This window comes from Mandrillus leucophaeus, unplaced genomic scaffold (assembly GCF_000951045.1).
Source record: "Mandrillus leucophaeus isolate KB7577 unplaced genomic scaffold, Mleu.le_1.0 Scaffold84, whole genome shotgun sequence".
In the NCBI taxonomy this organism is placed as follows: domain Eukaryota; kingdom Metazoa; phylum Chordata; class Mammalia; order Primates; family Cercopithecidae; genus Mandrillus; species Mandrillus leucophaeus.
The window spans coordinates 835936-848788 of NW_012109141.1; the positions used below are offsets into that span (position 1 = coordinate 835936).

Consider the following 12853-nt stretch of genomic DNA (forward strand, 5'->3'; position numbering starts at 1 on the left):
CTCAAGTGCTCTATAGTAACTCAAAAAGGATCATTTTCTGTCCAGAGCTGCTTTCTGATAAAGGTCAAGCAATTTTAAAACAAAAAAATAAATGTCCGTTTGATTTGACATTTCAAAAGAGAGCTGAGAATCTGTCAATGATAACCTATATCTTCTTTTTTCTGCTCCATCATCAGAACACCAGGCAGGTATAACAAAACTTCTCACGGATCTCAAATCAGAATTATGTTGAATTTTCTCACTTAGTCAATGGGGAAGGCAATTCTTTATAGGGAAGAGGACAAATATCAAGCATCAATTTGCATACAGGACAAACTCACTAGGATGTGGTTTATGCTGTGTGTCTAATAACATGTTCTGTCTTATGTTTAAAGGACACATTTGCAAAAATGATTTTACGTGCTACTCACATGTCAATAAGCTAGCAATATAGCATATGCTTCTGACTTAGTCAAATAACATTTTAAGGCTTATTAAGAGATAACAGTAATTCACAGTTTCATCACCCACCAACACCTCCTACTTAACTTCGAGGCCAAGAGTCCTTTGGACTTCCAAAATTACTGCTCATGTACAATCCAGAATAAGCCTGTAAAAAAGAAATCTTGAATTGTTTCCAAGAGGGTTGGACACGGGAAGTGTAAACCAAAAATAGGTAGCTTCTTGAAACAATTGAGTCTCTAACCAGTAGTTTTATCACTTTTTTTGAAGTAAAATCAAATCAAACATTAGCTACATCCATGTTTGAATACAGAACGTATTCCAAAGGAAAAATGAACATTTTTGAGAAAGGGTTTCACTCGGTTGCCCAGGCTGGAGTGCAGTGGTGTGATCCATCATAGCTCACTCCAACCTCAACCTTCTGGGTTGAAAAGATCCTCCCACCTCAGCCTCCAACTGGTTGGGACCACAGGCATGCACCACCATGTCTGGCTATCTTTAAAATTATTCTTGGTAGAAATGGGGTCTCACTCTGTTGCTCAGGCTGGTCTTGAACTCCTATGCTCAAGTGATCCTCCCTCCTGGGCCTCCCAAAGTGCTGGGATTACAGGCATGAGACACTGTGCCTGGCCCAGACTTTTAAAAAATTATGAATCACTTTGGATTACTCATGTGATTTTATTCTTCTGTGTAGATAATCTGGATTTAACCATCATAGGGGAAAATGATTCTAGAATATAGATGCTAGATGGCTGCAAAGAAGGTAGGCTGCTTCCTCACAGATACAAACCCTAGGAGGGAATGAATAAAGAAAAAAGCCCCAAGTAACTGATTAATGGACATCCTTTCCAGGGTGATACACACACCACCCCTGTCTGTGTGACCATTATGGATTTATTAACATTAAGGCAATGTTATTCAAACAGGTATCAAAACATTTTAATGCAATGGAACACTGAGTGAAATATTATTCCTACCTCTCAGCAGACTGAAACAAGCTGAGCTAATTGCATTGCCAAGGAGAACTGACTCAGCCTCCAGATGCCATTTAAGGCTCTGAAGTTTATCTTCTAAAACTGCCGTATTTAGTGTAATAATGAGCTAATGGCATGCACAGAATCAGTTGTCCCCATACTGTGTTGCCCAATGGATACCACTGATTATATCCCTCTGCTCCAATTATGTTTTTGGAGGCTTAATACCAGAATCAATGAAGAGGCTCCTGTCAGTCAATAGCCTGAATTTACTGGGCACCTCCTGGTACAGCCTCGGTTCTCTGAGGCTATGGTGGGGGTAGGAACATGAGAGTGGAGGTCAGGGTGCTATCTCTTGAAAGCATCAAGAGGTATTGCATGAAATTATTAAAGAGCAGATGTTAAGCGCAAGAGAAAATGCAGAGTGCCAAATAAAAATAAAGACATATTTAGAAAATGTACCAAAAGCTTTTTTTTTCCATTTTTCATTAAAGCTATTTTCATTTCTGAAAATAAAAATTAATTTCCTATTCCCTGATTTTAGCAATATCCTTATTCTTTTCCCCATTTCCCCTAGACTTCAATTTTTTTTTTTTTTTCCTATGGAACAGAAGAAAACCTAGCACTGCCCGCCTTAAGTAATCTTGCCAGTATGTTGGGGATCCAATGACTGTCTGGAAGGTGAGCTAGCCATCCATAGCAGCCAGCAGTCACCACAAGGTCGCTTTCAAAAAGCCACTCTGAAGGTGATACTGTGTGCATGAATGTCTATAAGCTGGGGGATAAGAGGAAACAAGTGACAGCAGGTAAATTCAGGAAGTTTTATTTGAATATGTCGCAACTCATGTTTTACCACATTTAGTACTAAGGCCATTTACTGAATGTTCCCAGGACAGGTCTGTGGCTCAAGGAGGCAAAGTTTTAAGGAACATGAAGTGCTTTTAAAACCTAATAAACTCTTTTGGCTGGATGGAATGGCTCATTCCTATAATCCCAGCATTTGAGGGCCGAGGTGAGAGGATCATTTGAGCCCAGCAGTTCAAGACCAGCCTGAGCAATATAATGAGACCCCTGTCTCTATAAACCCCAAAATAGCTGGGTGTGGTGGTGCACATCTGTGGTCTCAGCTACTCCAGAGATAGGATAAGGTGGGAGGATCATTTCAGCCTAGGAGGTTGAGGCTGCAGTGAGCTGTGACAGTACCACTGCATTCCAGCCTGGGTGACAGACAGAGATGCTGTCTCCAAACGGAAAAAAAAAAAAAAAAACAAATCTCTTTTGCTTTCTTAGTCCTGCATGTTGTAAAAGCTTGGCACTAGCAGAGTCATCACACCAGGCCTACCTGGCTCCCCACAGCCACTTCTTTTTATTCTACCCATGCCCATCTGTCTCCCTAATTCCTGAGCATTTCCACCCTCAGACCCTTCTTTGCTCTGTCTGCCCCAGTAACTGGAATGCCCCTCTCATCTCTTCTCCCTCTTTACTCCACAGTACCTGATCTGTAGACTCTCGCTCAAGCATCCCTCCCCCAACAGGGCCACTGCCTTTCTACTCTGGTTTCCTGAAACATTTGTCATTTTGTCACTTAATCATTTACTACCTTTGGTGTTATTCCACTTTTTCATGCAACTGTATACTGCATCTTTGATGAGATCTTAAGATGCTCAAGCGCAACAAGTTGGAAACTCCTGGCAAGGTTTCCATTCTTGGTTTTAGAGCAAGCAAAGTCTGAAGATGTGCCAAGAGCTGCGGCTCACTTTGAAGCCCACGTGGGAGCCCAAAAAATGGAGAGGGAAAGAGAACAAGCCAATTAGCAGTGAAGTGACTTCAGTGCATACCATGCTGCAGGAAGTTGCTGGAGTTCCAGGGCAGGTTTAAAGACAGTTTAACCATAATGTTCATGTACGCTTCTTGTCAGCAGGGGATTAATTTAAAAGCAGATTTCTTAGATAAAATGAACAAACCTCTGTGAGTCTAAAGCTGCAGAAGTAGAAGTTAGGAAGTAGCCACTCTGTGACATTATGCAAGAGTTTAAATCGTTTTTTCCTGCTCTTCCCCTCAAATCAATTGCAAGAAAGTCACATTTGTTGGTTCTTGGGAGATGGGGAGAACCAAAGAACCCCAATGGTTCTTGGGAGATGGGGAGAATCAAAGAACCCAGAACGAGGAGTTTGAAGGGGAGAAGTAACGAAAGCAAAATTTTGTCAATTTTACAATTTAGCCAGGACACTTCTACATGTTACTAGATCCTCACAGAGTGAAGAGACAGAAGATAGTGTTCGGTTGTAGTCCTACTTTCCCTTTTCAATGTATCTGAATATAAAGAACATCTTCAAGAATTCAATCAAGTTGGAAATTTCCATTAGTTCAGTTTTATACATGCCTACTATACTCACAAGTTTAAGAAAAAAGCAAATCATAATCTTAGAAGTTACAAGTATAGCAATACTCATAACATTTATAAAAATAAAGCAAAATATTACATTTATACAAATAAAGAAAAATTTCAACAACTACTACCACCTTCGCAACGAAAATACAACTCCCATATAAACACTCTTAGCATAGCAGCCCCAATCCTTCCCCAGATCTTACATTAGGTCTGAGCTACTACTCAACACAGTGACCCTTGAAGATTTTATTAAACTAAGACAAGGAAGTTATATGCAAGTATTTAAAAAGGTTTTTACCTACAATTGTAAAAATATTACTTGCTTAAATACAACAAATGGAAAGCTCTATTAACCAAAATATATCATTCCTCACACATTTTGGTTCCTTGGGGTTTTACTGCCTCCATTTCACCATATGCAACATTAAGTATGTCTAATTTTCAAAGCAGAAAATATAATTATTTCTTTTGTCAGTGAAAATCTTAGGTAGAAATAATCACTAATGTGAACGTTGCCATTCCAGGTTGTTAAATTCAAATGAATATAAATGCTGTTCTTTCTAAATTATCCTTCTAATTTGAGGCACAAAATGGCTTTTTGCCCTCACCTACAAGGCTTGCCTTTAATATTCTGTGAAAGATAAATTACATTATTATCTTAGGAAAGTCTGCTGAAAATCATTGAATTTTTAGTTCTAGGAGCTGCAGATATTTCTTGTTTGACAAAGTATATCAATATCTGTCACTGACACCAAGATTGGATTTTTAAGGCATTTGTGGTGCAAAAGAAACAAAACAAATTTTACCTCGGCATTCATCTTAAAGCAAAACATCTAAATAAATCAGACCTGGCTAAGAACATACCTGAGGTCTTGGCTGGATTTAATTACACAAAGAATTGGCAAATATACAGTCATAATCCACAAGCAGACTGTGGCACTCCTCAAATCATCTCGACACTGACATGTCACACGCTGTTGATTTTCCAACACACTGGAGGCTGGAGCCATTTTGGAGCCAAAGTGGATGAACAAGTATGCAGGCCACCAGTGCCTCTCACTGATCATGGGCAACTTTATTCTAGATTTAGTCTTTTCATCATGGTTATGTAAAAATGGTTGAATAGAAATTAAGAGGAGTACAAACAATAATAACATAAACACATTTATAGTTTGTTGAATGCTGATTGCATGCTGAGCACTACATTTGCTGTGCATCTCATATTCAATTGATTCATTTGTTTGGAACTCACAACAACTCTGCGAGCTAGGTATGTTGCTCATTTCACAGATGAGGAATTTTATTCTCTATGGGAGACCTAGAGAAATTAAGTCACCTGCGCAAGGTTATAAGGATAGTTCATGTATCAGAAAATTATGTGAAGTAGTAAATGAAAATCTCATGGAAAAAAAGGGGGAGGTGGTATTGAAATCTAAAGAAATTTATCGAATACTTCAATTCCATTCACTATAGTTTCGTATTTCCTTCAAATTTGGGAACGAGAAGACTCTAAGTACTAGTCTCCATCTTCAAATGCAGGTGCATGAGAAATGTACTTTTTCTTCTTTTCATAAAATTTAATAGTAACAATAATAGCAAATGCTTGTAAAGCTCTTATTTTGTGGCAGGCTCTATTCTAAACACTTTACTACTACTTATACCTATTTTACAAAGAAGAAACCGAGGCATAGACAGGTTTATTTGTCCCACGTCACACAGCTAGTAAGTGGAGGAGTGGGATAAAAAACTGGTGAGGCTATCTAGGACCTTTCTTCCCCTCTATCCTATTGTACGGTGCACGAAAATCATTCTATTCTGCTGCAATTTATGGACACATGGAGTCCTGAGAGGCTGCCTCAGCTCACCTTCAGGACAGATTCTGCAGTCATTGTTCCCTGGGGTTGTGCTGCTTCCTAAGTTCCCCCTAGAGCAAGGCACACATCTTTCTAAATCTACCTGCCATCCCCTTGTTGTCCTATCCTTAATACTCAGCCTGTGTGCAAGAAGGGCATGGAGCCTCTCTCAGGGACACATCAGCCTCCAATCACTCTTCGTTTCTTCCCACAGCTAGAAGAATCTTATTTTTAGGGTCTATCCTCATGAATTTGAGATCCAAGTCCAAATATTACAACAGCTGCTAGGGGTACGAACAGGACGACCAAACTCCGAATTTCCCTGCCTTCATTTATATTTCAGCAAAGGCAGATAGATCTCTACTTCCAACTTATTCAGCTACTGGATTACCAAGAAGTCTGGTGAAATGTCACTCTGTCACTGACACACGCTGTAGACCCCTTTGGATCCCAGGAGAGAGGTTTGATCTGATCCAGTTTCCATAGAAAACTAAAAGAAACAAAGAAATTTATAAAAAGCCAGGCCTAGAGCGTTAATCAAAGATCGTCAGATGCATGCATATCTTAGTCACTGATACTCCAATTTTGTTGTTGCTGTTGTTGTTGTTGTTGTTGTTGTTGTTGTTGTTGATTTGAGGCAGGGTCTCACTCTGTTGCCCAGCCCAGGCTGGAGTGCAGTGGTGTGATCATGGTTCACTGCAGCCTTGACCTCCTGGGCTCAATGATCTTCCTGCCTCAGCCTCCCAAGTAACTGGGACTACCAGATGCATGCCACCATATCCAGATAATTTTTTTCTTTTTTGTATAGACAGAGTTTTCACCATGTTGCTCAGGCTGGATTTGAACTTCTAGGCTCAAGTGATCCACCCACTACAGCCTCCCAAAGTGCTGGGATTACAGGTGTGAGCCATTGCACCCAGCCTAACACTCCAATTTATAGTGGTTTCTATGGAAGAGGGAGCATGCTTCTATCTCAAAGCCAAGAGCAGGTTAAAGAGACTTAGAAACATGCATTGGGAATAGACGCAACATTATTGTTTCCTTTGAAATGTTTGTATTTTGGGTTATATTTGAATTATAAAACCGTTACTTGTTAAGGGTTTCTTTGAGGAAAACTCCACCATCAGTGCATATTTTAATTCATAAGTATCACAAAAACTTCTAGCATCCTGTCTTACTTTGCCTAAAGGACTATGCAGTTCTTGAGGTTTCTGTTTTATCCAACATACTGGAAAAATGTCAATCCATTAGACATTAACCAAACAATGATCTACAGTTAGAGGCTAAAGTATTCCTGTAATTAAATCCTGAACAAATGCTATACAGTAAAAGAACTTTTATCATTCAACACAATACAAATTACAGTAGACTTTTTCTAAAATGTATACTTAGGGTTTTATTTTCTCATCTTCATTCATGAGCCTCAGATACGCAACATTTGATAGAAAGAAACCTTCTTGTATGTATCAATTTATCCTGGGCTCATGAACTGATTTTTCATTCCTTAGAGTTGCAGAGATAAGCAGGCTAATTACATATAGCTTCTAACAAGTCCACTAAATGCATGAACCTTAGAATCCCAACTCTGGCAACTGTGGGAAGTTACTTTCTTCAAGGAGCCTTAGTTTCTTTGGTTGTAAAATAAGCTCTTGTAAGTATGCAGAATTCTCACAGAATTACTTGAGGTTAAATAAGAATATAGATGTGGAGTTTTTAGCACAGTGCCTGGCATATAGCGTGGCTCCTCACATAGAAGCTAATACACACACACACGCACATACACACGCGCACGCGCGCACACACACACAATTCATGTAGAATAGCAGCACAAAGAACACTAACTTCACCATTTCTTTTTTCTGATGTAGCCGTTTTAACAATCTGCCCTCTTGGTCAGTGGGTTTGAGGAAAAGTGCTATGTATTCAAATAAACACATCATAGAGGCATCTGGGCTCCATGATGATAGTGCCGATGGTAGCAACAGTCTAAGCTCTTACCTGTGCCCTATGATAGAAGTACCAAGAGTAATCCTATCTTACAAATGAGGAGACTGCATAGCTGGTATACGGAGCAGCCAGGATTGCAACCCACACGATTTTGATGCCATATTATCCACACTTAATATCCACAAAATGAAATTTCCATTGTATCCTGTCCATAACCCAATTCTTGGGGTAATACAGGTACAAGCTACTAAAACAAAAACCAGGGAAGTCTGCCATTCAGTCAACTCTCAAGAATCATGAAGTGATGGACTCCATTTAGACAGTCTGCCTCAACTTCCCTCAAACCACACAGATTTATTGAGACCTGAACAGGTTAATTGTGGGCTCTATCTACCAGACCATGATGTATTTTAGACACACAGAAATTATTTGTTTAATCTGAATATGAAATAACATTGAAGACAACTTAAGAATTACTGTTGTCACTGTATTCTGGGCATTTTCCACTTAACACTACTTATCTCAAAGTGCTTTTACTTATCTCAAAGTGCTTTTAAGTGGGTGCATACAGTTTTTAGCCATTTTGACATGGTTGTGGTAGCAGTATTATTTTTTACAATGTCAGAAAGAATGCTTAATAAAACAAGTACCACATAACAACTCTACAGTCATGAATAGGGAGAAGGACATATAAAGTTTATTCATTTCTATCATTAATTGTCTAAAATTGAGCAAATTAGTGAGATTCTATATACCTGCGACTTATAGCTTCCATTTACTAAAGTCCTAGTATGTGTCAAAGCAGTTTTCACTCCTCACAGATATGTTATGAGCTAAATATCATTAACTTTCCCTTTCAAAGATGAAATAAGCTGAGGTTCTCGAAGATTAACTTGCCCTAGGTCACCTAGCTCATTAGGAGGCACAGGTGGGACTTGAACCCAGTTCTGTCTGAATTCAAAACCTACAAAATGTCTTTCTGTCACATCAAGCTGCTTCAATGAGATGCTAGAAAATCAGGACAGTGAGCAAGCTGGAGATAAAGGAAGATTTGGAGGAACACAGGAAATGTGATCCTCACACACAGACCCTGCAGATTTCAGAGCATTTTACTCCATGATAAAGGCTTACCCTGACAAAAAAGATGGAAGACACAGGCTGATGCCCTGGCTGGAGTGAGGGACCAGTCTGGGCTTGACCTTCCTTGAGAATTGTGGACTTGAATTTTCGAAGAGAGACAGTTTCCAGTGGAAAAAAATGGTGGTTCCACAAGACACCGAACACCACGCAGCACTCTGGGCCTGGGGCAGCCAGTCAAGAAAAGCATCCACAGGTTCAGTTAACCCTGAGACACCTCCACCTTGAGGCAGCAAGATCCAATTTTGTGTTTCCTTTTTATGTTCACTGATCTTTGTAAACTCAGGGCAGATCAAGGTGTCTGTTACATTCTGGATTAAATTACTTCTTAAAGACAACATGTAAACAGATGCCCTGGAAGTAGCTTCTTTGAGGAGCAGCTTGGGTTACTCCTCACGTTGGAGCTCTGGGACTCCTACCCCAACTCATCCATCTAACCTAATCTTCCTTTAATCTCCATCTTCTTTATCCTCACTCAACCTTTCCCAACAATGTTATGGGAGAAAAGGTGAATGGAACAGTAGTGTATGCTTTTGGTGAGCAGAAATGTCATGAGGCCTGGGCAGAGAGGAGATGATAGCAGTGATTTTGAAAGTGTGTAAGTGGTAAGTTAGCCCCTCCACCTGCATAAAACTTCCTGGAGAAGCAACATTTGGGGTCACATGAGGGCAGAACAACGAAACGCGCAGCATTATATAATGCTGCAGAATGGATCCTTTGTTGAGACTATTACAGCTTTGGGAATTCACCGGTAAGACTATCAGTGGTCCCACCCACAGTTCTCCAAAGGACCAAAGAAAAAGCAATTGCTGTGTCACACAGGGTGCCATAGGTAGGGCCAAGGGTTTGCAGTAGAGATGGGCAAGTGGTGGTTACAAAGTAAAGAGGAATATCCTCAAGGAACATCCCTGGGGATGTTCAGCAGCAACCGGGGAATGTCTGTTTTCAAAGGAAGAAGCAAAGGCAATCGTCCCACCATTCAGCTCATTAAAGGCATCTTAGCAGCAATTATGTCCAACCTGGATATTGGCATTTGCTGGAAACTTAGAGTCTTGACAATTTTTACCAACATTCCCCACGGTAAATTAAAATTAGTTGTTAATATTTTGGCAAAAATATTTGTCCCTCATAGAGTCAAAATATGCCCTTTAAAGAAAACTCATCCATCCCATGTACTTCCACGAATACACACTAAAACAGAGGTTGGTCTTTGGGGCAGGCACATTTCGAAAGCAAATATCTATTCCTATTGTCTCCTGGGGTGTGGGCAGGTGGTCCCCAAGAGAGAATAAGGGCAGATATTTGCTTTATGATGGAGACCTGGGACTCAGGCATCTATCTGCACTTGCCCTGGTATGATATCTGGCAGGTGTTCCCACTTGCCTGGCTCCAGGTCTGCTAGAAGACACCCAGGAGGTTGGATGCTGGATGCTGGCACACTCTAGGTAGGCAAGGCCATGTTCAGACTTCCCTGCTGCTGGGCCTGCTGCTTGCAGCTTCTGTTTCTGGTGCTGTCTGTTTCCATTGAAGTTAACATATACAGTAAATTAGTTTGCTTAATGAGCAACATTAATGCATTGATTTATGTGAAAATGTGACAGCATTTGCTTTACCCCATCATGTCCTTTACCCCATCATGCCTAGTTTATAGGCAGGATGGCCACCTTACTCATTCTCTGTCCATTGTACATCTACTTATTGAGTACCTACTGTGTGTTTAGGTCTAGACTGGACTCTGAGGAAGGCATGCAAAACACTCAGAGGTTTCCACTCTCACTGAAGAGGCAGGGTTTGCACACATAAGGAAAAGGCAACTAATGACTGCAGGGATGTGCCCTGAGCAATGTTGAAAGGCTGTGACAGAATTCACCTAAAGGGGAAGATGGTGAGGCATCAGTGTGAAGGAGGGTGGTTCAGAGTCACTGGGGTTGAGGCAGTGCCATCAAAAGAATTCTGAACAGTGAGTGTAAAGGCATGGAGTCTGCAGCACTGTATAGGAATAATGAGTTATCTACAGGGGCTCAGAGTGGAGGATGCATTGGAGGAGTTGGCTACAGATCAGCCTGCTACGCAGGCCAGAAGCATCTTGGGAAGTGCTGTGCTTCAGGTTTGAACTCAATCATGCAGGCTGGGGGTCAGTTAACATTTTCTGTTAAGAGCCAGATAGTAAATACTTTTGGGCAGTCTCTGCTTCTCAACCTCTCAACTCTGCCTTTGTAGGGCAAGAGCAGCCATAGACAATACGTAAACAAATGGGCATGGCTGTGTTCTAATAAAACTTTATTGAGAAAAACAGGCAATTTGACCTGGGGCTACAGTTTGCCAATCCTTATTATAGGTGATGGGAAACCTCCTAGGACTTTCAAGCAGGGGATTCTGACCTGACACAGTGAGTATATTACATGTCACAGTGCTGCTAATCAGAGGATATAGTGAAGGGAAAGGAGGTGGGAGGCAGAAGGACGGGTCAGGGAGCAATAACGGCACGGGTGTGCATTTCTGATGCCTCTGTGAGTCTCACTCTCTGGTACACTCCTCTGTACACTCCTCTGTACACTCCTCTGTCCCTCTACCCTCAGCACATTGACTCATAGCCACACTTCACTTGGAAGTTCTACAAACTAAGGCATCATTCTCAACCCAGTTGCATTTCCTAAAGTGCATTTTGGCAAAGATGTCTCTTAAATTAATTAAGTATAGATCAGCACAAAGGTAACTTGTAAATTTGACAGGATGTAGGAGATGAAAAGGATGGCTTGTAAAGAAAAATGTGGAAAATCAGGGTTTGATTAAGGTAAAACAGAGACCAGCATGATAAATGAGCACAATCAGCCCTTTTATCTTTTAATATTGAAGTGAGAAGAAGGACTTGGATCAATGCCCCCATCAATGACTAACTCTTCCCTCTCTTCTCAGAACAACACTCACTTGCTAAATGTGGAGACAGGGGGGGAAAAAATCCTTTCTTAGGCATTTTTCTGAAGAGGGTTTCCAAACAGAGGCCTTGGCTGCCAGCCCTACTTTTATGAACACATGAAAATTCCGTGGCAATTAACAAAATCCATCTGCGTTAATGTGTTGAAGTTTCTGCAAACCCAGAATTAAACTGAACATGCCAATTCTAAATCAATGATTATGGGGAATTGTGCAGCAAGTCTTCGTAACAGGACAAAGGTCATCTTCGGCACAGCTTGAGTAGAAACCAAGGTTTTGGAGTAATGAGGCTTTATAATAAATGAGGACCTGCTTTTAATTTTTTAATCACTCCAGTATAGGTTGCCCCTATCTGAAAACGAACTATGTTCCAAAGTTTTCAGTGCAATTTGGATGATATTTTCTCTGAGGAGCACGGTATAGATGTGGGTCAGTTCCCAGGCTAGCCCTTCAGTGTTCATTTGAACCCAAAGAGAAATGACAAAAAAACAGTAAGAAGCAATGGCTTTGCAGTACTAATAATTAAGCAAATCAAATACAGTTTTAAGGTTAGAAAATCTTTTATTTTCAAGTTTTCTTAAAAATAGAGAATTTAAGGAAATACAAGAGATACAGAGAATCATTCTGAGGTTCTTACCAGTTGCAGCGCTGTCCTCCTACCTGCTCATTTGACACAAGACACACTGGCTTTCTTGAAAACTTCTATTCTTTGAAGACTCCAAGCTTGTTCTTAACTGGGCCTTAATGGTTGCTGTTGCATCAGTCAAGAACACATTTCCAAGTGAGTTTTAAATGCCTACATCCTTCTAATGATCAAGGTTTCTTAGAGAAGCACCCACCATGAGTATGTAAAAGAGACCCTCCCTATCCTAGTCAGCATCTGTACTGTTACACTGGGTCAGTTTCTTCACAGTTTTTATAAAAATTTTATTATTTATTTTTCTTTTGATTTATGTGTTTACTGTATGTCTCCTCCATTTGGATATAAGTTTCATGCAAGCAGGGACTTTGTCTTCTTCATGCCCCAAGTGTTGAATTTTATATGTATAAAAATGGGTATAATTTTAAACTATAAAAATTATTATATTAATATGGATATGTTATATATTAATATAGGTATATGAATACATAAAACATATGTATTAATATAGATGTGAGATATATATATATACACA

At 40.1% G+C, this 12853-nt stretch overlaps 1 protein-coding gene across 5 annotated transcripts in view; it reads right to left on the reverse strand.

Moving 5' to 3' along the window:
- CTNNA2 (catenin (cadherin-associated protein), alpha 2) overlaps positions 1-12853 on the reverse strand; it is a 1228212-nt gene that overhangs the window by 690567 nt on the left and 524792 nt on the right. The window lies entirely within an intron of this gene.